We start from the raw sequence: 25,276 nt of genomic DNA, 5'->3' as shown, positions 1-25,276 counted from the left end.
GCTGGTGTAAGTCTCATTCTAAGTCTAAGAGCCTGGACTTTCCTAGCAGTCCAGTGGTTAAGACTCTGCACTTCCACTGTAGGTGAGTGCACGTTCGATCCCTGGTCGGGGTGCACGATGTGGCCACAAAAAGGAAAAAAAAAAGTCAGTGTTCAGCTGCTCAAGTGAAAAAACCAAATAGAGCCTTACTCTGCCTTTTTATTCCATTCAGGCCCTCAGTGGATTGGAGGATGCCTGCTTGCAGTGGTGAGGACAAACTTCTTTATCAGTCTATTGACTGAAATGGCCAGTCTCTTCCAGAAACACCTCACCTACAGACCCATAAACAGTGTTTCATGAGCTACCTGGGCATCTCAGCCCAGTCAAGTTGCTGCATAAAATTAACCATAATAGTGGGGATCAATTGCCTACTAATTGCACTGAGGATTTTCTTTAAGTATCAAAGAAAACTTTCAGAAAATGCTGGTTGCCTGACTCTGGGATCATTTACTAAGTTTACAGACTCTGAGATGCTTTGAAAAACTGGGTAGGTGGGCTAAGATGGCTTGGAGGTGGCCATGGTGAACATCAAAGATGAATAAATGATACAAAAATGAACTTTTATTTGTTTATTCTATCTTATTCAGTTGAGTCACTCAGTTGTGTCCGATTTTTGCGACCCCATGGACTGCCCCACACCAGGCTTCCCTGTCCATCACCAACTCCCAGAACTTGCTCAAACTCATGTCCATCGAGTCAGTGACGCCATCTGATAATCTCATCCTCTGTCGTCGCCTTCTCCTCCTGCCTTTAATCTTTCCCAGCATCAGAGTCTTTTCCAATGAGTCAGTTCTTCACATCAGTTCAGTTCCAGTTCACTTCAGTCGCTCAATCATGTCCGACTCTGTGTGACCCCATGAACTGCAGCAAACCAGGCCTCCCTGTCCATCACCAACTCCCGGAGTTCACCCAAACCCATGTCCATTGAGTTGGTGATGCCATCCAACCATCTCATCCTCTGTCGTCCCCTTCTCCTCCTGCCCTCAATCTTTCCCAGCATCAGGGTCTTTCCCAATGAGTCAGCTCTTCGCATCAGGTGGCCAAAGTATTGGGGTTTCAGCTTCAACATCAGTCCTTCCAATGAACACCCAGGACTGATCTCCTTTAGGATGGACTGGTTGGATCTCCTTGCAGTCCAAGGGACTCTCAAGAGTCTTCTCCAACACCACAGTTCAAAAGCATCAATTCTTCAGGACTTATTCTTCTGTCTTATTACTCTATTCTATTAACCGTAAAAACAGAAATTAGTGTGTGCTGACCTAAAGTAAACCTAAACCCATTATGTTGGTCATATATGTCAACTTGTGACATTTCCAAAAATTTCTTGCCCTTAATTTAACACTTAGGTTAAATTATGGTAACTGGACTTCTTTGAGATGTCTACAGATAGATCAGGATGGTTTGTTTCAGCTGTGGACAGTTTTGACAGTAAAAAGAGAAGGATACCATTTTATATCAAGGACAGCTGTGACTTCCATGATAAAAATTTCTTTTCTTTTCCATAAATGGAATTTGACTTTAGAGCTACAATTAAGTCTACAGGCCTGAAGTTGGGTTAAGGCAGCTCATTAGATTCTTGTGGAATAGATATTACAAATTAGGTATAACCACAGACTGTTACTCTAAGAAATGAATTCATGACCGTTTTCAGGTGATGGAACACCCTTCTGTCTCAAAGCCACGTAAAGAAGAATGGAAAGTCCATTGTTCACACAGGTTTGGTTCACTAACCTCATTTACCTTCCATTCACTTTTCCCTTGAAGTTTTGAGTAACTGGTACCCCCTTTTGGGTGGGTGCAAATATAGGAGAGAGAAGAAGAAGCCAGAGGAGAAAGAATGGAAAAATTAAGCATGGAAATTGTTTGATCAGGGTGTCAGATCAGAGCTAGCTGTCTCAGTAAGCTTTTATAGAATCAGAAAATCAAAAACCTATATTTTTCAATTTTGCTTTTTTCTTTTCTTATTTTTTGGTACTTTCTGTGTTTTCTAGTGAAGCTTCTTTGGGAAATTATAGATAATCTTATCTTGCTAAAGAGAATAAGGGAAAGGGGGGTTTTAGATTTGTTCGTGTTTCCGCCAATTAAAAGAAGAATTATGGAGAAAAGTCAGAGAGGTGCTGGATTTTTTTTGGCCATTTTCTTTTTCTCCTTGAAATGACCAGGGAAGTTATTTAAGATATAGAATCATTGTATTAATACATAACTGAGAACATATACAGTATTACATACAACTACTCTCATAAAGATGGGCATGTCCCAAGAGGATAAAATTATCAACTTTATCCTAATTACCAACTTTATCCTAAAGCTAGCTAAACATTGCACCATAACAATGTAACTTTTAGGTTTGATTGGTCTTTTCCAGACACATTCTTGGGAGTGTCTAGCATAGTCAACCATTGGAGAAGGAAATGGCAACCCACTCCAGTATTCTTGCCTGGAGAATCCCAGGGACAGAGGAGCCTGCTGGGCTGCTGTCTATGGGGTCGCACAGAGTTGGACACAACTGAAGCGACTTAGCAGCAGCAGCAGCAGCATAGCCAACAGGTATTATTTCAAGTGATGGTTAAAAATGAGTCTTTCATGGTAGGGAGTTCTTACTGTTGTTTATTTTTTAAGCCTCCTTCCCAACCACCATGGAACAGTTCTACTTATTTTAGTAAGTGTACATATGATTTTTGCCATTAATGTATTCAGTATCAATTATCTACTTGCACACAGCTCTGAGTGGGTGTGTTTCAGCATTGAGAATTTTCTTAAGAAAATGAACTCTGAATTTTAAGGTTTCTTTTATCACTTTCTCATTTTAGCTGGCTACCTGGGGTGAAGAAAAGCGCAAAAGACGTCTGATGCTGCTTTTAACTTTTGGCTTGAGTCGTGCAGATTAGATTTAACTTTAATGAAAACAGAGGAAATAAACTCTGAGTGTATGTGTTCATCCAAATTTATAGGTCTGAGATGAGAAGCTTGAGTTATTTTTAATAATTTATCAAAAATGCACTTGTCCTTTTTGCTGTTTGATATCTCAGGTATTGCTTAGACTGAAATAACCAGGCCAATAAATTGATGTACTGATCGTTCCTGGGCAAAAAAGTGTTTTAAACCTCATCAACCTCCCCTGAGCCCCTTTGCTTCGACAGTATCTACCTCTCCCTGGTCAGCCCCTGCTTTCCCCTCCTCATCACAAAGACATCCTCACCAGCTTCATGGTAATGAGCTGGCTCCATGCCTGCCTCTTAACCTTATTTTCTTTCATCAGAGAGGCTGTTTCTCAAAATCCTGCTTGTGATGAACTAACCTTGGAGGTGCTCTGATTTATAAAATTTGCCTCCCTAGGAAGACTTCACTTTCACTTTTCACTTTCATGCATTGGAGAAGGAAATGGCAACCCACTCCAGTGTTCTTGCCTGGAGAATCCCAGGGACGGGGGAGCCTGGTGAGCTGCTGTCTATGGGGTCACACTACTGAAGTGACTTAGCAGCAGCAGCAGCAGCAGGAAGACAGTAGGTGGTTCACCCTCACCTCTGTCTTAGTCTAGAAGGAGTTAAGGCCATGAGAGATTAAAAATATCTTTGATAAAAACATCCTAGATCTGGCTGTGTATCCCAAAGAATTTAAAGTAGGATCTTGAAGAGCTATCTGTATATCCAGGTCCATAGCTGCATGATTCACAATAGCCAAAAAGTGGAAGCAATCTAAGTATCTATTGATGGATGAATGGCTAAACTAAATGTGGTATATAGACATAATGGAGTATTATTCAGCCTTACCAAGGAAGAAAGTTTTGTTTTTTGCTTCAACATGGATGAATCTTGAGGGCATTATGCTAAGTGAAATAGGCCAGTCTCAAAAGGCTCTTATGTAAGGTACTTAGAATGGTCACATTTCTAGAGACAGAAAGCCGAATGGCAGTTGAGTTTTCAGGGTCTGGGGAGGAGGAGGAAGAAGAAGGAGTTACTTCATGGCTGTCTATTGAGTTTATCTTGCAAGATGAAAAAGTTCTGGAGATCGGTTGCACAGTACTGTGAATATACTTGACAATACTGAATGTACACTTAAAAATAGTTAAGACGGTAAATTTTCTGTTATTGGTAGTTTTACTATGATAACAAATCCTGGAAAGAGGAGTCAATGAGAAACAACTTTGATGCCAAGTTTGAGACTGTGATAGGGAGAGACAAGCATTGGGCCCTGGACACAGATGGAGCTAGCATGGTTAGCACCACCCCATTCCCCTTCAGGACTGACGGACACTTGCTGCAACTACACACTCCAGTTACCAGCCCTCAGCCGCCAGCCTTTTGTGGGTATCGTCCTCTGCAGAAGAAAGCCATCCTACCTGTGTCACACCCACTTTCCTGAGGCAGTTCCCATTCAAGCAGAGGTCAAAGCAGGAGCAGAAAAGGGCCAGTCTTCTTGGCCCCAGTTGGGGATGGCTCTCTGAAGAGTGAGCCCAGCTGTGGAGCTCCCTGTGGGGTCAGCTGGAATCTTGCTGTGACTGCCTCACAACTTCTCTCTGCATCCATTCTCACTTCTTTCATTTGCCCCCCAGGTGTTGACGCTGAGAGCCTTCTTTAGTAAACTTCCTGCCTGCCAAGCTCTAGCAATAAGGGTCTGAATCACATCACCAGCTAAGACACCAAAGCCTGCTGAGGTGGTAGCTGAGATGGAGGTGACTCCAGCCTGGGTAGTGGAGGAGGAAGTGAAGGAGTGTCAGCTGTAGCCTTAAGACCAACTGCAGCAGCAGGGGCTAATTAATGGCTCCTCTGACTAATTTCCTTTCCGGAGTTCTTGCTCAGAAAGAGACCCACGGGGCCATGGAGGAGAGTACATGAAGACAGGATCCCAGCAGAGCAAGAGGTGGACTCTGGTAGACACAGAGATGTCCCATTCCAGTCCCTCTTCAAGGAAGAACTTGTTGCCCAGCTGTGAAGAGTGCAGTCAGCAAGCAGATGGGCTCCGGCTGTCAGCTCCTTGAGGGTCAGCCTCACATGAGATCGCCCACATTCCTTGGCTGGTGGCCCCCTTTCTCCACTGCAGAGCCAGCAATGTAGCATCACTGTCATCTTTCTGCTGTTGGGTTTCTCTTTAACTACAGCTAGGACAGGTTCTCTGATTTTAAGAGTAATGTGATTAGATAATCCAGGCTGTGCTTTCTATCTCCAAGTCCTCAACTTTATCACTTGCAAAACCTTTTTTGCCTTGTAAGATAAATATCGACAGGTTCCAGGGCTTAGGGCATGGATATCTTTGGGAGATGGGACATTATTCCTTCTACCACAGACTGTAGGTTGTGTCACTGAGGCCTTTGTCTTAGCCTTCCTGGAATTAGTGAGTGCCACATCCCTGAGACAAGCTCTATAACTGACTGAATTTGTTTCCCCCTTCTTTGGGAAAGTAAGTGCAATGTGGTTCTTACAGACCCAGTGGTGGCCCAATATTATCCTATGGAAGGACATGAGTAGACATGACTTATGCAAGGGATTTACACTTTATCTTTTAAAAAATACTTTAACATTTTATTTATTTATTTGACTGCACTGGTCTTAGTTGCAGTTTGGATCTTTTAGTTTCAGCATGTGGAATCTAGTTCCCTGTCCAGGAATTGAACCCAGGGCCCCCGCACTGGGAGTGCAGCGTCTCAGCCACTGGACCACCAGGGAAGTCTCCAGATTTGCACCTTATAAAACTTTCCAGATTCCTCAATTACCATCTTCTTTCTCCTCTCCTGGTCAGCTCCCCATCCTTGTCTCGTCTTGTCTTCTGTCTGACCTGTCAAGACACTGACTTGTCTTTCTACTTCTGGTCTTGATGCAATACCATGCCATGGGAATTTTTCAGCCTGGGTGGCTGCAAGGTGCCAGGTGACACAACCAAGAAGTGAAGGGAAGTTAGTTTCCCAACCGACGGGTCTTGACTGCTAGAAAGTGGGAGATGAGAGAGAGCTGACCAGATATGACCCATCTCTTTCCTCCCCTTTGCAGACCCACTATTAGCTGTGGTCTCTCCTGTGGCCTCTCTGAAAAGACTGTCAAGCAAACACTGGAACTGCATCACGTTGCTTTGCATCTTTCCTCACCTTCTCTTTCTCTGTCTCTTTCTTTTTCCCCCAACATCTTCACCTCTGTAGGCTTTTACCTCCTAAATAAGATGTTAGTCCTTTAATCCTGGTCTCAGGCTCTTTTCTAGAGGAATGAAAGAAAGGAATCTTTCATTATGATAAAGGGGAAGGTCCATAATATCAGGCCTCTGGGTGCTTAGGAAGAAGGTGGTAAGATCATAGAAAACACTAGAAAGAAAGGTCCTAAAGGCATACTCTCCTGACTTAACACTTCTGTTGAGGCAAGCCTCTACAATTGGAGATAAAAAAGGGAATGTGGCCTACTCAAATGTCACAGTGACACAGAGAATGTCAAGACAGAAGGAATTCAGAGCTTGAGGGAAAAATTCCATTAAGTCTTCCTTCATATAAACTACAGTCTAGTTTTTTATCCATCCATCTTCTATTGAGCACCTCCTATGGGCTGGGTACCACATTAAGTACTGAGGAAACAGGAGTGGAAGAGGGATGATGATCCTTGTTCTCATGGAGCCCACATTTATCAGGGAAGACAGAAAGGGCACATATAAATGAAAATTACAGAATCAAAGGGGAGAAATTTTCCTAGGAGATTTGGCATCAAGAAACAGATGGCCTCTTATTACTATGAACATATGAATGGAAATGAGGAAAGCAGAGATCTCAAAAGGCTGCCAGGACTCATGGGAATCCAGATAAAAGCATACAACTCAGTCTTCCTAAATGTATGAAAACTGGATCTTGTTGGGTTTCCCAGTGATTAGATTGAAGGCAGAAACTGGAAAGTCCTTCAGATCCAGTGCAGTAATCCCAGCTCTATTATTTCATGAATGACCTATTGTAACAGACCCCAAAATATAGGAGTTTAATCAAGTTAGACTTTTCCTTCTTTCTCACGCTCTTGTCTACAGGTAGGAGTTATGCTGTGCTGTGCTCAGTCACTTCAGTCATGTCTGATTCTTTGCAACCCTATGGAAAGTGGCCCGCCAGGGTCCTTTATCCATGGGGTTCTCCAGGCAAGAACCCTGGAGTGGGTTGCCATGCCATCCTCTAGGGGATCTTCCCAAGCCAGGGACTGAACATACATCTCTTATGTCTCCTGCACTGGCAGGCAGAATCTTTACCACTAGCGCCACCTGGGAAGCCCTAGGTAGGAGTTGGTCTAAGGAGATTAGGCAGCTCTGCTACAAGACACTGAAAGGGGCCCCAGGCTCCTTCTGTGTTGTTGCTCTGCTGTACCAGCTGGGTACTATCTTTATCAACACAGTACAAGCCAACTCTCCAGCACTGTATCAGCATTTGAGCCTAATGGAAGGAGGGAAAGGGAGAAAGTTTGTGGGCTGAAGTGGCACATTTTTACTTCCATTCATTCCACTGACAAGAACCACTCATATGACCACTCCTAGTGCAAGGGAGGCATGGAAACAGTCTCTAGCTGGGCTAAAACTGCTGGGGTGGGGTGTTCTTATTTCTAAAAGGGAGAATAGAAACTGGATAAGAGTGCCAGAATTAGCACATAGTAATCCCAGTTAATTTTGAACTTCAGATAAACAACCATGTTTATTAATAGTATAAGTATATTCCATTTGTACATATTCACTGTCTATCTGAAAATTATTTGTTGGGTATCTGCAATTCAAAGCTAGCCATATGTCCTGTGTTTTGTCTGTCAGCACTAATGATGGGCCACAAGGAGTGTTGTCATGTTTGCCACTGTTGTCTTTTTGCATTGGTTACAGGTGAGCCATTAAGGCAACCCAGATTCAAACACCTCTTGGTGAGGGAGTGACAAGGTCATGTTGCAGAAGAGTGTGTGGGGGTGGGAGATATGGCTCTGGTCATCTTTGGAAGACATAATTCACCTTATGTGTGTTATCTCATTTGAGCTCATCCTTTTAAACATTAGTTTCATCTTTCACTTGCACCAAGTATCTTGAAGGTCACCTGACCCACCCTGGGCTCTCTCCCAAGAATCTGAAATTGGAAAGAGAAAAGAAAGAAGTAGGAGGAGACCTGGAACAAAGTGATGTTGATGGCAGTGCTCTGGAGAAAAAGTTTGTGAACTGCTACTGAATTCTCAAAACTCATCCTTAGTTTCTTCTTTTTCTAAGCCTTAGGTGTTTAGTTCTTTTTAAAAAATAGTTTTGCCATCATCTTTTCTTTTTTTGTTGGCTGTGCTGGGTCTTCATTGCAGCACACAGGCTTAGTTGCCCCTTGGCAATGTGGGATCTTAGTTCCCTGATCAGGGATTGAAACCACACCCCCTGCAATAGAATGAGGATTCTAACCACTGGACCACCAAGGAAGTCCCATGTTCAGCTCCTATTTTCATGCCACAAATATCCCCAGCCTCCTTTCATTAACTTCCTCTTCTTCCCTGTTTTTATTTTTTGGTTTATGCTAACCATAGGACACTTCCATTCATTGCAATCAAAATTTTGTGGACAAGACATTGCATTCAGCCAAGTGTAACCTTGGAAGGGGTAACTCTTTGGGGGAATATCTGTCATTTCTTCTGAGACATCCATGAAAGCTATCACTTTTATCAGCAGTATGACTGAAAGTGTCACCATGGCATATATTTTGTTGTTGCTGTTGAAAGAAACTAACCACAGTCTTATAAATAAATTATATAAATATAAGAGGCCACTGTGTTATAAATAAATAAGAGGCATAGGTTTATGGTGATAGCTGTCACTTAGTATTAGAAAGATAGAATTTGAATATATTTGAATATAATTTGAATATATTTCCACTACTGGACTGGCCAAGAAAAACTGATCAGTGAAAAGTTTATTTACTTTTCTCTTAAATGGCGACCCACTCCAGTATTCTTGCCTGGAGAATTCCATGGATTGAGGAGCCTGGTAGGCTACAGTCCATGGGGTCACAAAGAGTCACAACTGAACAACTTCAATATAATAAAGGAGAAAGAAAGAAAGAAAATAGCACTGGGCAGCAAGAAGACAGAGAGAGAAGAAAAAGTCCAGGCAATCTAAAAACTGAATAATCATACTAGAATATAGAAGCATCAAAAGTGAGAAAACACAGAATTTCCCTGGTGATCCAGTGGTTAAGAACCCGCCTTGCAATGCAGGGGGCATGGGTTCAATCCCTGGTCGGGGAACTAAGATCCTGCATGCCACACAGTGAGGCTAAATAAATAAATAAAAATACTTTTTTAAAAATGAGAAAATATTAAGGAGATATTTCCAGGTAAAGGTCCTGATATTCAGGAAATAACCATCACTGAATGATATCAGGCTTAACTGGGAGGTTTAAATGATAAACTAACAGGAGAGATTTTGATAAGAAAGACTTAGAGGAACACGTCTTAATACCAGAGAGGTATGATTCAGCGCAATAAGAAAACAGAAATGGTTGTGGACCTCTGGGGAGTTGAAAGAAAAGAGCAAGTTCCTTATACTCATTTGGGATGGACAAGGTGAACTCATCAGATCCTTCAGCGTCTTATGAGTCATCCTCAGGTTTCTGAAGGTTTTACACCCTTAATCATTTAAACTGCCCCTTTCACATGTGTCATGACCGGCACAGTGCCTGCTCTCTGTGACTCATCTCCTCCTTGCTCCCCTCTAGCTCCCTGGAGGCAAGGGCTGCTGGAAACCATTATCACAGACCGCAAGCTTCTGAATGCTGCCTGGTGCCCTTCAGAAAAACTATGAAAGAATCACAACATGCTCAAAAAGGTGACAGCCCTTAACAATCTGTCACCCCAAACGTGCTAATCATGTGGAACAGTAGCAATCAGATTCATGGCTGGCTCTCATGAAATAGAAACGTACCACTTCAGCGGCTGCCAGGTGGTGTTTAAATAAACTGGGACACTTCACCTTGAAAGCTTTCGCTAAGCGCAGGGAAGCCGTGTTCTGTAAAAACAGAAATAAATGATTTAAGAAGCTCAGGTCTCTGCAAAGGAGTAGTTTGGTCATGTGTTGGACAGTGTCATGGTCTAGGGCTGTTGAGTACACAGATTGTGATGTACATGTTAGTGTGATGGAGGAACTGAAGTTGTAACTTGAATCAAATTTGATTAATTTCAGTTTTTAAAAATCAAGGTTAAACTCAATGCAAAGTTAAACATCTTAAAATGAACAATTTCATGGCATTTAGTACATTCACAATGTTGTGTAACAACCATCTCTATCTAATTCAAAACATTTTTATCACTCCGCAAAACACCCCTGTACCTATTAAACAATTACCCTCACTCTCCTCCCCCAAGCCCCTGGCAACCACTAGTTTTTCTGTCTCCATGGATTTAATGATCATATAATATGTGACCTTTTGTGTCTGGTTTCTCTCACTTAGCATAAAGTCATCAATCTTCATGTTAACTTTTAAAACCGATTCTTGACTCCATGATTGGAAAAACTCTTAAGTATGTTTGGAATCCCTTGGGAATATGCATCTACTTTTTCAGCTCTAAATTTTTGAAATCTAAATCCAGAGCCATAATTTGCAATTCAAATTTATCCTTCCAACCGAGATATGCTGTAAGTATGAAATTATATTTACAGCAGATTTCAAAGCCTTAGTAGGAAAAATAAGGATGTAAAAGATCTGTTTTATCTTTTTAAAAAATACTCTTTACACGTTGAAATGATACCATTTTGGAAACATTAAATTTAATAAAATATACTACTAAAATTAATTTCAATTGTTTGTTTTTATTTTTGAGCACCTAACATGAACTTTTATATATATATATGTTTGGTTTTTTTTTTTGCTGTCATGTGAAAAATGTAGTTAAAAGTAATGTTTATCAATTTTATTGACCTTTCCTTAGCCTTTAACTGGGACCAGAAATTGGTTATGGGTTTAATCGCAGGAGTTTGATGAAGCTTTCCTTCTCTCCTGCCAGTCACTGATGCTCATACAGGATCAGAGTCACTAGGAAAAGTCTTGAGGGAAAGTAAGGGATGCTTGCTGGCCTCCCTGCTTTTTAAGTCATACTTTAATGATGTGCCATTAATTTTGGATAAACCCAAGTATGTACCTTTCTGCTATTGAGAACAGAAAATGAGCACTTATTTACATACATTCACTCATCAACGTATTGGGTGGATATTGGGTGCACTGTGGTTGGTACTGAGTATTTAGGAGAAAAAGCCAAACAAGGTGCCTGTCCTCGTGGAGGTTATATTTCAGTGAAAGGAGACAGAAAACCATTGAATAAGATAATCATAGATTCTGACACGTTCTATGACAAAAATTAATATAATGATTTGGTAAAGAGTAATTTTATCAAATGGTGGGGAGTGTGTGTACGGGGCCTCTAATTTAGGTAAGGTAACTGGTAGTCTCTGAGAAGGTGACATCTGAATTGACATTTGAAGAAAAAGGAGTCAGCCACGGGAAGAGCAATCCAGACAGAAGCCACAGCAGATGCAAAGGACTTCAGTTGACAGTTTGATGTGTTTGAGGAACAACAGAAAAGAAGTCATATGACTAGGATGTGGCATACAAAAGGAAAAGGGATAGGAGATGGAGTTGGCAAACAGGAGCCAACAGGAACCAAACAGGTCATGTTAAGAAGTCTACATTTTATTTTAAGGGTAATGGGGAGCCAATGATGGTTTCAGAGCGCACGAGTAACCAGATGCTAAAATATGTGTGTGTGTGTATATATATACACACACACACATATACAAATGATCCTGTAGTAACTTCAATAAATAGGTGACTCTGTTCTACAATTACCAGAAAGAAGAACTAAGAACTGATTGGTTTGAGTCGATGTCCTCCAATATTCAGTGGTATTTAAGTTAATAACTCCAGATACCAAGACACCGTGTACATTTCGCATGTATCTTATTTGCACCAGGGGCCCAAGGACCTCCCAGGAGATAACTCATCAAGAGGAAGACAAGATCAAACAAGATAGCCTTAAAACAAGGTTTATACTTGGCTAAGGTTTGGATGGGTGATTTTTGAAGATAGTGATGTACGTTTCACTCAGATTTGTTCTAACAACTAGTCCTTATGGACTTACCATGCCTGAGTTTTATGTGGCTATGGCTATAAGTAAAAAATGAGGAGATTGTTTAATGAAAACCTCTCTTTGGCTCTCAAACAATTTTGTTCTGGCATTGCATCCACAATGTCGAACACAGTGTGTGGGGAGGCATTCTCCTCTACTGAACATCACCATGGGACATCTAACTACTTTGGCCCCTGGTACCTTAGTTGGTACCCTAGTGTTAGTTGGTACCCAATAGGAGGCAGCATGGCTGGTACAAAAGGTGCCCAGTGATGCAAAGTGGAGATGACTCTTGGATAAAGTGGCAGTCAACCAGGGTAGTCATAAGCAGCAGAAATATCAACATGCCTGGTTGATGCAGAGGTGTCCAGAAAAGTAGAAAAAGAGGAAAAATGTACAAACTTGGTAGTTTAGCTGACTAGACTTGTTTCTGAGCATGTGCAACTCCTTCCTGGGCATCCCAGGAGATTCTGGGAGTGATACTTGCAGGAACCTGGAGTTCTACAAAAAATAGCAGATGAGGGTCTGGTGAGTTATCGTTGGTTGAGTTCCCCAAGAAGTTCATTCTGAGACAAGGATTCAAGGGCAGGTAATTTATTTAGGAGATGAAGCCAGGAAATAGCAGCGTGGGGAGAGGGAAAGGGAGACACAGAAAGGAAGATGGCCAATAAAGGGCATGTGGCAAGTGAGTTATCGCTATGGGCAAGTGGATCTCAGCATCCCCAGGGGGCACTGGGAGGCTGTGGAGAACACGCCTCACATTATCTCAGTGGAAGGAGAGGAAGCTGGGATATTCGTCTACCAACTCCCATCCATCACTGGGTGGGGCTGTTTCTAGAGACACAAACTCTTTGGGACTTCCAGGCCATCCTGCTTGCTCGCCAGGTGTGCTTCCACAACCAGAACAAAGCCCTTATTCAGAAAGTGCCAAGTGTAGCAACGAGCACCCTTGTGTGTACAGAGCAGAGTACTGAGGGACTCTGGGCAGGGCCCCGGGGGCATCTACTATACAAGGGACTACAGCCGGGCGTCAGGCATAGAGGAAGTTCTCATGTTTATCTTTGTGTTTGTCTCATTCCTGGCCCCATTTCATTCCTCATTCTTGTTTTTCTTTTTCTCCCTTCTCTCCTATTTAAAATTTATGCAATCTGGCTGGGTTTTATGTATCCTTGTAAGCAGCCTTGAATCTTTTTTTGGAACACAGCAACCCATAAATAAATAAACACGAGCAAGTTTTAACATTTTTCCTTTATTTATTGAACAATTTTTTTTTTCCCTTCTGTGAACTTCTTGGACCAGAGCCTCATTCACCTGCCTCGAGCACTGTGCTGGGCACATTGAAGGCATTTGATTATTGCTCTGTAGAATAATACAGAACAAAGATATGCAGAGATGTACAGTTGGTTTATAAACCAACTCTGTGACTAGAAGCAGGTACAGAGGCAGAGGACTCTCTGGCCCCTTCTTTCTTGAACCCAGGGCTTAGAACAGTGCCTGCACATGTTAATAGCAGGTGCTCAGTAAATATTTGTTAAATGGAAGAACGAAATTCAGAGGACCTCCATCCATAAGGGTTCCTGTAGATCACGAAGAGATCTACCACCGCACTGCAATTGTGTTTGTAAGGTCAAAGTTGCTCCTGAAACCACTGTCTTGTGGACGTATTTATTTTCATGAGCAGAAGCTGCAAGGCAAAGACTAAAGATAGCTCCAGAGATGGCATTTTAAAATGTATACCCAGCAGGCTACGTGCATCTCAGAACACCCAATGGTAGTTCAAATGCAGCCTGTTTATAAGCCTAATCTTTGCTTGTAGGTGTCCTGGAAAACTGTTCTCAGTAACACCCCTATTGAGAAAAGAATTACCAGCAATGTTGGAAACTGGGTTCCCCAGGAGTCTCAGATGCTGGAAATTGAGTGAATGCCTTACATCCCACGAATCAGAAAGAAATTATTGTTTAGGTGGTGGGTCACAGGCATGAAGGTATTTGGGTTTTTGTGTTTTTTTGTTGCTGTTTTCATACTTTCCCCTTAAGTGGCAAGCACAATAGGTTTACTTAATAAGCAGTAACTAGAAATGAAAAAAATCTAGCCTTTGAAAGACAAATTCTTGCCACTCAGCATTAGCCATAAGTAGGTTACTTCTAGGAAGTTCTGTTTTCATGTAGATCTTAGCAAAGGAGGAGCGAGAAATAGTTTGGCACTTGTGTTATTTATGTGTGTTTAAATTAAGATATAATTTGCATAATATAAAACTCACCCTTTAAAGTGAACCATCCAGTGGTGTTCAGTATGTTCACTGTGTTATGAAACCATCACCACTATCTAACTCCAGAACTATTCCATCATCCCAGAAAGAACCCTATATCCTTTAGCAGTCACTCCTTATTTCTCCCTCTTCCCAGCTTCTGGCAACCATTAATCTACTTTCTGTCTCTATGGATTTACATATTCTCGATATTTCATATAGAGTCATGCCGTATATGTGACCTTTCCCATCTGGCTGCTTTCACTTACTGGGATGATTTTAAATTTCATCCATGTTGTAACATGTATCAGAACTTCCTTTGTCATGGCTGAAGAATGTTCCATTGGTATATGGATACACCACATTCTGTTTATCCATTTATCCAGGAACACACATTTAGCTGTTTCTACTTTTTGGCTACTGTGATAATATTGCAGTGAACACTGGCATATTCAGCTCTGTTCAAGTCCTCATTTTTAATCCCTTTGGGTATATACCCAGGAGTGGAATTGCTAGATCATGTGAGAGTCACCTGTTTTCCAAAGTGGTTACACTGTTTTATGTTCCACTGGCAATATATGAGAGTTCCAGTTTCTCCACTTCCTCCTGTGTGTGTTTAATTATAGCCACCTTAATGGGTGTGAAGTGGCATCTTGTGGCTTATATCTATTATTTTTTGAAAAGTTTAAATTTCACTCTGTCCTGGCTGAGCCCAGATATATCTATCTGGAGCATCCATCCATTTCCCTCCCCATCTTTCTTCTTTCACACAGTTTTTTGTTTTGGCTTGGTTTTATAACAGCTTTAGGTTTCCAGAAAATTGAGCAGAGAGTACAGAGTTGCCTTATCCTCTTTTATTCTGCCCACAGTTTCCCCTCTTAGTAACATTTTAAGTAAAATCTACATTAGTATGATATATCTGCTACAATCAGTGAAGCAGTGTTGATGTATTATTATTAACTAAAGTCCCTATGTACACTAGGGTCTATCTTGATGCTGTACCATGGTGTGTGTGCACGTGTGCACGTGTGTGTCATTGCTCAGTTGTGTTCGACTCTTTGTGATCCCCATGGATTGTAGCCCACCAGGCTCCTCTGTCCATGGGATTCTTCCAGCAAGAACACTGAAACGGGTTGCCATTTTCTCCTTCAGGAGATGTTCCTGACCCAGGGATGGCGAACCCACTTGGGAAGCTCTGTACAGTGGTATGCGTTTTGTCAAAATATGTAATGTCCTATATCTGTCATTACAGTATCATACAAAGTAGCTTCACTGCCCTGAAGATCCTCTATGCTTTACATATTCATCTCTCCCTCCCTCCCCCAAAGTGTGGAAACCACCCACCTCTTCCTGCCTCTTTTTATTAGCATCCTCTTTTACTTTTGACTACAGTTTTGTCTTTTCCAGAATGTCATGTAGTTGGAATCACACAGTATTTAGCCTTTTCAGAGTGGCTGCTTTCATTTGCTTGTTCAGCCTTTGAAGGACATCTTGGTTGCTTTCAGATTTGGGCAGTTATAAATAAAGGTGCTATAGGCATTCTCTGTCTGAGTGATGACATGAAGAATCCAAGGCCATTGAACAACTGTTTATTACTTACATTCCCCAGAGACAGGGACACAGCATGCCACTCAGGGCCACGAGGGAGGCATCAGATTTTGATCAGGAAACAGAATCAGTAATAGCGGAAAGCCTAAGCTTCTGCAGAAAAAGAGACTGTAAATAGTTTAGGATGGGAACCTATGAATAATTCAAGTAGGCTCTGGGGCATAGGCATCTGATTCTGGGGTGATTGGGGCAGAGGAAATATTGGTTTGGTGTTTGAGTTAGATAAACAGGCGGATGGGGACATGGCAGCAGATCAAGGGGTCTGCTCATGACTAGACATGTTCCAAGCAAACAGTCCACCACCCTTAGGAACTAGATGGCCCTGTAGGTGCAGTTTCTACTCAGGTCTGAAAGGTCCCTCAAAGTGTCAAAATATCATAAGATACAGAAAATAAAAAACATAATCAATACCCTGAGTTTCCCCAGAGGGATGGTTTGGGGCTAGCTTCTCTGGAAGCAGAAGCTTGTATGCAGCTTGGGATACAAAATGCTTATTAGGGATCAACCCCTCTGAAAGGAAAGGAAAAGTCTGGTTGGAACACCAGCTGGACCAACACTTGGCCAATCCAAGGGAAACTCTGGAGTGAGGACTGCCCGTTAGAGTGTCCCACAGCTGGAGGAAATGGACAGCCTTTCTAGCTTTGCCTTGCTTGGTCAACAGTACAGGCTTCTCTGGGAAGGGCATGACCTTGAGTGAGGCAGCTGTTTGTTCCTAAGGCAGATCCTGAAGAGTGGGGCCAGGGTGGGGGTGAGGTGGGGTCTGCAGACCCCACTGCCTGCAGCTGGACAGCAAGTCTTTCCTTGAGGGGAAATGTGGGTGGCACATCTCTCTGATCGCCTCAGGGGGTCCCATTCCAGCTGGCTTCAGCAGTTGCTGGCTTGAGAACACAGTCTTTTTTTAATGTCTTCCCATGTGGCATTAGAATATTTTTTTAATTATTATTTGGCTGCACCTCATGGCATGTGGGATCTTAGTTATCTGACCAGGGATTGAACCCATGTCTCCTGCATCAGAAGCTGGGAGTCTTAACCACTGGACAGCCAGGGAAGTCCAGCACACTCTTATTGTCTGTCTTTCTTTCCTTGTCTCACTTCCTCACTCTCTCGAACTTCCTCAGTGAACTACTCACACCAAAAAATCCTTGCTTTAAAGTCTGCTTTTGGGGGTAACTGAAACCAAGACACATCCAACTCACCTTCAGAGTGATGTTCCTCAGGCCACGTCTCGTGGTTTCCAGTTATATAAACATACTTGTCTTGAGTTACATATAGTTAGAGTGATTCAAGTTCTGGTTTGTTCAATGCAATTCCTGTTTAATCTATTGCCCTGATGTTCCATTCCATAGATGCTCCTTTGTCTCTTAAAACTACCCTGGTTTGGATGATACATTTTATGATCAATCTACCACTCTTTGAAATGCTGTTCAGTTGCTAAGTCATGGATTAAGATCCACGGGCAAGGAAAAGTGGTTTTTTTACTCTCAAGTACTATTAACTCATTTATGTTGGGTGAATCATCCAGTTTTAGAGCTGGAAACAAGTTCCAGGCCTGGCTAATCCACTGACTCTCAACCTTGTTTTTTTCTGTTGCTAAGAACGTGCTTGGTTAGTCACATGAATAACACTCCCATGGGAATTCCCAATATGCCAGGTGTAACTCCACTGCTTTTCTCCTACTTGGGAATGCATATTGAATGCTGGTGAGAATTAGGTTGTTACAGGGATAATGTGTTATTTTAAAAAAGATGAATCATTCTCCAGCTCTGGTACTTTAACCATTAGCATCAAATCAGTCATGACACAGTTCGTGACTGATTGAATTCGAGAAGAGCTGATCTTGTTCCAAACCCCTACATTACATAAAAAAGTCATTTAGCCACATGGTGTCTCCATTTTCTCACCTGGAAACAGGGATGCTAAAATCTCCTTCCCTGTCTGATTGCATTATTGTGGAAGGCAAAGGAGATAATGAATGTGAAAGCTGTGGGAAGTATAAATCCTTTTAACCGGTGGAAGCCATTGTGATTATCTGTATGTGAAAAGAAGCAGCCATATCTGCTGAGAATGTTCTAGAGCCATGCCAGAATTGACAAAATAGATGTATGTGCACCTATCTGGTTTGCACAGGGATTTTTTTGCCTTAAGAGATTTATGAGTCAACATTTTATACATGTTTCTGGCCATTGTATGGATTCTCTTAACATCTTTGTTAAGGTACCTCAGTAAAAACCGAGTGGTTGCAAGAGACAAAACTCCAATATGAATTAGCTTGAATAAGTTGTTTCACATGATGAAATCACCGGCATGTCCTGGTTGGAGCTGGTCATGGGGATGGTCAGAAGCTGAGAGTAGAACATCGCTAGCATTGTCTGTGCCTCTCACCTCTGCTGCTCTCTAACTTAATTGGCTTCATTTTCTCAGAACGGTGACTTCACTAGGTGGGGGCATGGCTGTTGCATGCTGGGCTCCCATCTTTACTGCTTTGTGATCTTAGAGAGAAACCCTTGTGCCCCCTGCTGCCCCATCACGTTGGTAAGGAGCACCCTAGGAAGTACTCTGTTTGGCTCAGCCTTAGACCAATCACAGCAGTCCTGGAAATGTGTAGACTAAGCACATTAAGCCAGATGCCCACACCTCCAATCAATTATCCAAGGATTTATCATGCACACAGTTGCTTTAGGGATTTTTGGAAGCTGGCAGCCTCCAGATCTGTGCCTATCATTCAAGGAAAATAGAATCTTGTAGATTGTCAAATCTTTATTCCTAATGACTCTTTTACATTTCCAGGTCTATAAATAGTAAATCCTTTCTATTTCCTTCCAAATGCAAATATTTTGAATATTTTAATGATTGCTTTCCAAAGCCACTTTCAAAATCACTCTTCAAAAAGTTTGTGCCAATATATACTCCCATGCACAGATGGTGGTGGGCACTCTTGAATTGTAAACTGTCATTGATCTGTACTGGTGGTTTTCAATTGCGAGTGACTGTGACTTCCCCGGGGATGACGGCAATTCCTGGAGACATTTTTGATTGTCACAAACTGGGGTGATGCTGCTGGCTTCTCATGGTGGGGAGGACAGGATGCTGCTAGACATCCTGCAATGCACAGATAGCAGCTCGCCCACAACAAAGAATTATCTGGTCCAAAATCTCAATAATGCTGGGGTTGAGAACCTCTAATCTGTGCCAACAGATATGGTCTGGTTTTTACTTTTGCATCTAAAGAAGTCTCGACAAGAAGACTTGCCTCGACAGAAAACTTTGACAGCACCCTCTAAGGCTGGTCTTGGCATAGTGAGGTGCCCTTGAAGTCCTCTTTTCCCAGTTTCGGAGGGGGCATTGAACATGGCAGGTAAAAGTTTTCAAAGCGCCCAGCTAACCTCCTTGGAAAATTCACTCTCTCAAACTCTGCCTGACCCTTTGTTGTAAGGATAGCATGTATTTAAAGCACGTTAGCAAGAGAAGGGTAGCTGGGATTACAGCTGAATGTGAAAATGACCATTTCTATTCCTACTCTTGAAAATAATAGCTATATACCATCATTAAAGGAATTTAATGCATGACAAAATAGAACGTAAGAAAACTAATAACAGCAAATTAGGCAACAGAAGATCATTTCTATTTCTATTTCTATTTCAACTTCTTTATTTTGCATCTTTCTCCATGTAACTCAGTCTCCCTCCACCCATTTATCGCAACTAATGGTAAACCACCTGCTGCTTCTCTTCAGGAGTAGTATAATGAGGCAATAAAGAATAAGGAGTCTAGGGACTTCCCTGGCAGTCCAGTGGTTAAGACTTTGCCTTCCAATGCAGGGGGTGTAGGTTTGATCCCTGGTTGGGGAACTGAGATCCCACATGTGTCACAAAAAAAAAAAAAAAATCAAAACATAAGCAATATTGTAACAAGTTTAATAAAGACTTAAAAAAAAGTCTGTCAATTAAAAAAAAAGAGAGAGTAGGGAGTCTGGCATTGGCTTCCCTCAATTCAAAGCCCAGCTGTTAATTACTATTTGGTGCAACTTCTGACAAATAACTTAACCAAACTTAGTTTTTCCATCTGTAAATTGGAGATGATAATTGTGCTTCCTAACAAGGTTGTTGTGAGGGTTAAATAGTTAATATATACAAAGAACTTAGAACAGCGTCTGGAACATAACAAGCCCTCTGCAAGTGTCAGTAATATTACCTTCCATTCTCTACTCCTTTATGGAAACCTGATGTCAGACCAATACCCAGTATGAAGGTTCAAATGAATGGGAACAACTTAAGGAGTGGTGGTGACAGTCCTTGAGTTTAAGAACCTGAAATCTCGACTGCTGGACAGTTGTTTGTTGTTGTTTAGTTGCTAAGTTGTGTCTGACTCTTTTGTGACCCCATGGACTTTAGCCCACCAGGCTCCTCTGTCCATGGGATTTTCCAGGCAAGAATACCAGAGTGGGTTGCCATTTCCTTCTCCAGGGAATCTTCTCAACTCAGGGATCGAACCCATGTCTCCTGCATCACAGGCGGATTCTTTATTGCTGAATCACCAGGGACAGTACCCCACACATAACCCCACCAACACATTTTCCATACATACATAAAACTCATCCAGGAATAGAAATAAGTAGAGCAGGAGTGAGCAAACTATAGCCAGCAGGCCAAATCCAGTAAACTTTTTGTTATTTTGGAATACAGCCACACCCATTTTTATGCATTATCTAAGGTTGTGCTATTGTGCAGAATGGAGAATCTGCAATGGCAGGATTGAACAGTTACAAGAGAGGCTATACGACTTGCAAAGTCTCAAGTATCTCATCCTTCACAGAGCAAGTTTGCCAGCCTTTGCTCTAGATCCTTGCAGCTCAAAGTAGCAGTTTGCAGACCTGCATTATAAGCATCAATTGGGGACCAGTTTGAAATGTATAGTCTCAGGCCCTGTGCCAGACCGACTGCCTCAGGAGCTGCATTTTAGCACAATCCCCAGGGAGTTTGCATGCTTAGTAAGGTTGGAGGATACTGTGCAGAGAACACTTGCTTTGCAAGGAAGAGTAATTTATGTGACTTTCAGGGTTCCTTCTAATGCCAAACTTCAAGGGAAGATCTTAATTGATTCCTTTTTATTCTTTTAAAGTTATTTTAAATTATTTTTAATTGAGATATTATTGGCATATGAAATTGTATTAGTTTTAGGTGTACAACATAATGGTTTGATATATGTATAAATTGTGAAATGATTACCACAATAAATTTAGTTAATAATCATCACCTCCCATAATTATGTTCTTTTTCTTGTGATAAGAACTATTAAGATTTACTCTCTTCAGTTCAGTTCAGTTCAGTCACTCAGTCGTGTCCGACTCTTTGTGACCCCATGAATGGCAGCACGCCAGGCCTCCCTGTCCATCACCAACTCCCGGAGTTCACCCAGACTCATTAGCAACTTTCATTTATACAATACTGTATTGTTATTTCTTGTTGTTTCTTATTTGTCTTTCAATGATCTGAAGCCTTAAACTTTGGGGGTACTACTTGAAATTAATAAATTAAGAGCTGGAAAAAATTTTAGAGATGCCATTTCTTCCTTCTCTCTCTTCTTGGTTCATTTTCCTTTTCTTTGTCTCTTTCCAGGTTTATACACTTTCACTGCAGGAGAACTTAGATTTTTTGTTGTTGTTGTTGTTGTTTCATTTTTTGTCTTCTACCCAGAATAGAACTAAAGAAGTAATATCAATGTGGTTGTAGTCAGTGAAATAAGAGTCAATAATATGGGTTCTGGGCTCATCTGAACTCTGCTCTTGACCAGCTGCAAGGGCCTGTGCAAGCTGGGGCTCAGTCTCCTCATCTGCAAAATGGGAATGGGAGTAATTTCACTTGCTTAGGGCCTCCTTCTTGGGGTTGCTATGAGAATGAGTTGCAATACTGTATGTGAAAATGTTACCAAATCCAAGCGGGGTCTACTCACCACACCACAGGCCAATAACTGGGGTGTTGAGGCAAGGAATAGTGACTTTATTCAGAAAGCTGAGCTTAAGAGAAGATGACGAGCTACAGCCTTAGAGATCATCTTACTGGGGTCTGGATGTCAATTTGTTTTATAGACTAAAGAGGGGAGAGGGTGAGGAGGTAAAGCAAAAAGGCCGTAAATCTTGCAAAATATCTCCCAGCTTGGCCAGCACCATCGAGGAGATATGTTAATTTCTTCTTTACTGCAGCCATTCACAGGCAGAGCAGGGGTCAGAATGTCTCCCTGTGAGCTGAACAAAGGCCCTTTAGTTTAACATTCAAGCAGGGGGGCAGGGTTCCATTACGTGTGCTTACAGTTATAGACAGCATCCTTTTGGAGATTATAGTAACAAATCAATGAAAGCAAAGGTTAAACTAAAAGAAACAGATCCAACATGGAGTCAGATTTTGCTCTTCCCTGTTATAAAAATGCTCTGTCATTGGTAAAGGAGGATAAAAAAGTAAGGAATTGCTTATAGATTCCCTGGCACATTGAACACAATAGATGCCTCATAATTGTAGGGTAGAATTTTTTCCTGTGGGAACTGCTCCAATATCAGCCACCAGATGGCACCAAAATGCAAGTTTCCTCTCAGAGGCTCCTTTGGTCAGTTTCTGGGGGGAGTGAGGCAGCTGATGGTTCTCCCCGATTTCTACCAAGTTGATACCTTCTTTCATTCATTTTCTGCCTCCTCAAACTTTCCCTACTCCCAAAACACCCACCTGTCTTTTTTTCTTTCTATCATGGGAATAGTAACTTCCTGCCTCTTTCCCTTGCCCCTTAAATCCATTGAGAAGTAAACTGGAAGTGACAGAAGTCTTTGAGTTCAGACTCCAAAGTTAAAATGAGATTAAACTGAAATTAAACTGAGATTAAACCTAGGGGAGTTATGATATAAATGGCAGGCAAAATCGGTGAAAACTGATGAGGCAATGGGAAAAAGGAAAATATTTAAACATACTCCTTGTTCTCTAAATTCCTGTCCCCATGGGCCTTTCACTCACCATCCAGGCGACAAACATTCATTCCTGGTTTGAGAATTCAGGTGCAATCCCAATCCTCACGGAGAAAGCGAAGACAAATATTGGACAACTAATTAATTATGCATGTGATTTGTTGTACAGTCTCTAGGTCGTGTCCAATTCTGTGAGACACATGTGATGGGAGCTATTAATTAGCCATTTAGGAACCCTGGAGATGAGTAATAGGGTGAGTTCATCTTTGGAGGGTGCAGCAGAGGCCTCCCTGGGAAAGTGATGTTTAAACTGAGACCCAAGGAGGAGTAAGAGCTGTCTTGGCAAAGAAGTAGGGGAGAGAGTGGATAAGAGCCCTCTCAGCAGAGAAAACAGCGTAGTTGATGGCTCAATGATCTCCATATAATTTTAGAGCACTCCCATAGAGGAAATACATACTGACTCAAAGAAACCAGGATTCAAGGACATTTAACAGATTTCTATTTTATTTATTGCAGCATCACTTTTACATAACTGAAAACTTCTCTTGTATTTAATATGTAGGAGGCAACATTTCTTCAGTCTGTAGCTGATGATGGGTTACATTAATTTCACAGGTCCCTATGATAACTCCATGACCCTCCGACTCCTGGATAATACAGGATACAATCTCTGTCCTCAAGGTGCTGATAGTTGATTTATCTTCACCCCAGCCCCCAGCCCCATACCAACCTTTTGTCTTAACACTTCAGGGCAGCTCTTATTAAACACTCCACATTTGGGTCATGTTTTTCTTGGATCTGTTCATATTCCTCTGATCTCTCCCTGTAGACTAGGAGTTCCTAACTGGAATCTACAGACCCTCAGGGAGACTGTGGATAGAATTCAGGCATCCATGAACTTGACTGGGAGAAAGTCACTTTATTTTCATCTATTTCTGAATGAGAGTCAGCATTTCTCCTTCCCTTATGGATGTAAGCAACGAAATACAGGAGTGTCAGTGGTGCCTGTGACCTTGTCGCCAGGACAAGTCACGGATATTTGCATTTTACATCTATAGCTGTTGCTGTTATTTCAAAGTTAACACTTGTTACTACTTTGAAATGACGGGAGTTTTTAGGTTTGCTGCTGAATCTTATTATTCAATGCCTCAGTAAAGACACACAAACATATTACTATATACCAAATTGGTTTCTTAAAATGTTTTGATGACTCTCTTTAGAGTTTCCCTGATAGCTCAGTGGTAAAGAATCCACCTGCAATGCAGGAGACCCCAGTTTGATCCCTGGGTTGGGAAGATCCCCTAGAGAAGGGAAAGGCTACCCACTCCAGTATTCTAGCCTGGAGAATTCCATGAACACTCCACGGGGTGGCAAAGAGTTGGACATGACTGAGCGACTTTCACTTCACTTCACTTTTCAACATAATTGGTTCCCTGGTAACTTTGTGTTTTATCTTAGACATTTAAAAGCCTAAGGAAGGTTCCTCAGCTTCACAAGACTGCCCAAGGGACTCCACCCACAGGGAGGGAAAATCTCTGTGAAACCCAAGAGTTCCTTCAGCCTGGCCTCAGCTCTCCTCTCCCTGGTGGACTTGGGGCCACATGATGACTTCTGTGGGCCCAAGGCACTTTTGTTTACAGAGGGCCCCCTCCATTTGCTGTTCAGTTGCCAAGTCGTGTCTGACTCTTTTCTACCCCATGGACTATAGCACACAAGGCTTTCCTGTCTTTCACTATCTCCTGGAGTTTGCTCAAACTCATGGCCATTGAGTCGGTGATGCCATCCAACCATCTCATCCTCTGTTGTCCCCTTCTCCTCCTGACTTCAATCTTTTTCAGTATCAGGGTCTTTTCCAATAAGTCGGCTCTTCACATCAGGTGGCCAAAGTATTGGAGCTTCAGCATCAGTCCTTCCAATGACTATTCAGGGTTGATTTCCTTTAGGATTGACTGGCTTGATCTCCTTGCTGTCCAAGGGACTCTCAAGAGTCTTCTCCAGCATTGCTGTTCGAAAGCATCAATTCTTCAGTGCTCAGCCTTCTTTATGGTCCAACTCTCACATCCATATATGACTACTGGCAAAACCATGGTTTTGACTATATAAGATATTAAAAATTATATTTTATGACTTTGTGCATATAAAGATGCAAATAATCCAGACTGGGTTCATTATTATTATTAGATTTATTTGCTTTCTTCTGCTTTTAAAAGCAGTTAAAACATTTTTTATGGGCATTAGGCCCTGAGCCTGCTAGGCCTAATGGAGAAGTTGGCCCTGAGTGAATGCATCCATTCAACTGTTGACAGTTGAAGAAATGGAAACTTGTTCATTCATTTCCATTTCTTCATCAACAAC

The sequence above is a fragment of the Bos mutus genome, chromosome 17 (genome assembly GCF_027580195.1).
Source record: "Bos mutus isolate GX-2022 chromosome 17, NWIPB_WYAK_1.1, whole genome shotgun sequence".
NCBI lineage: Eukaryota > Metazoa > Chordata > Mammalia > Artiodactyla > Bovidae > Bos > Bos mutus.
This window is presented reverse-complemented; position numbering follows the sequence as displayed.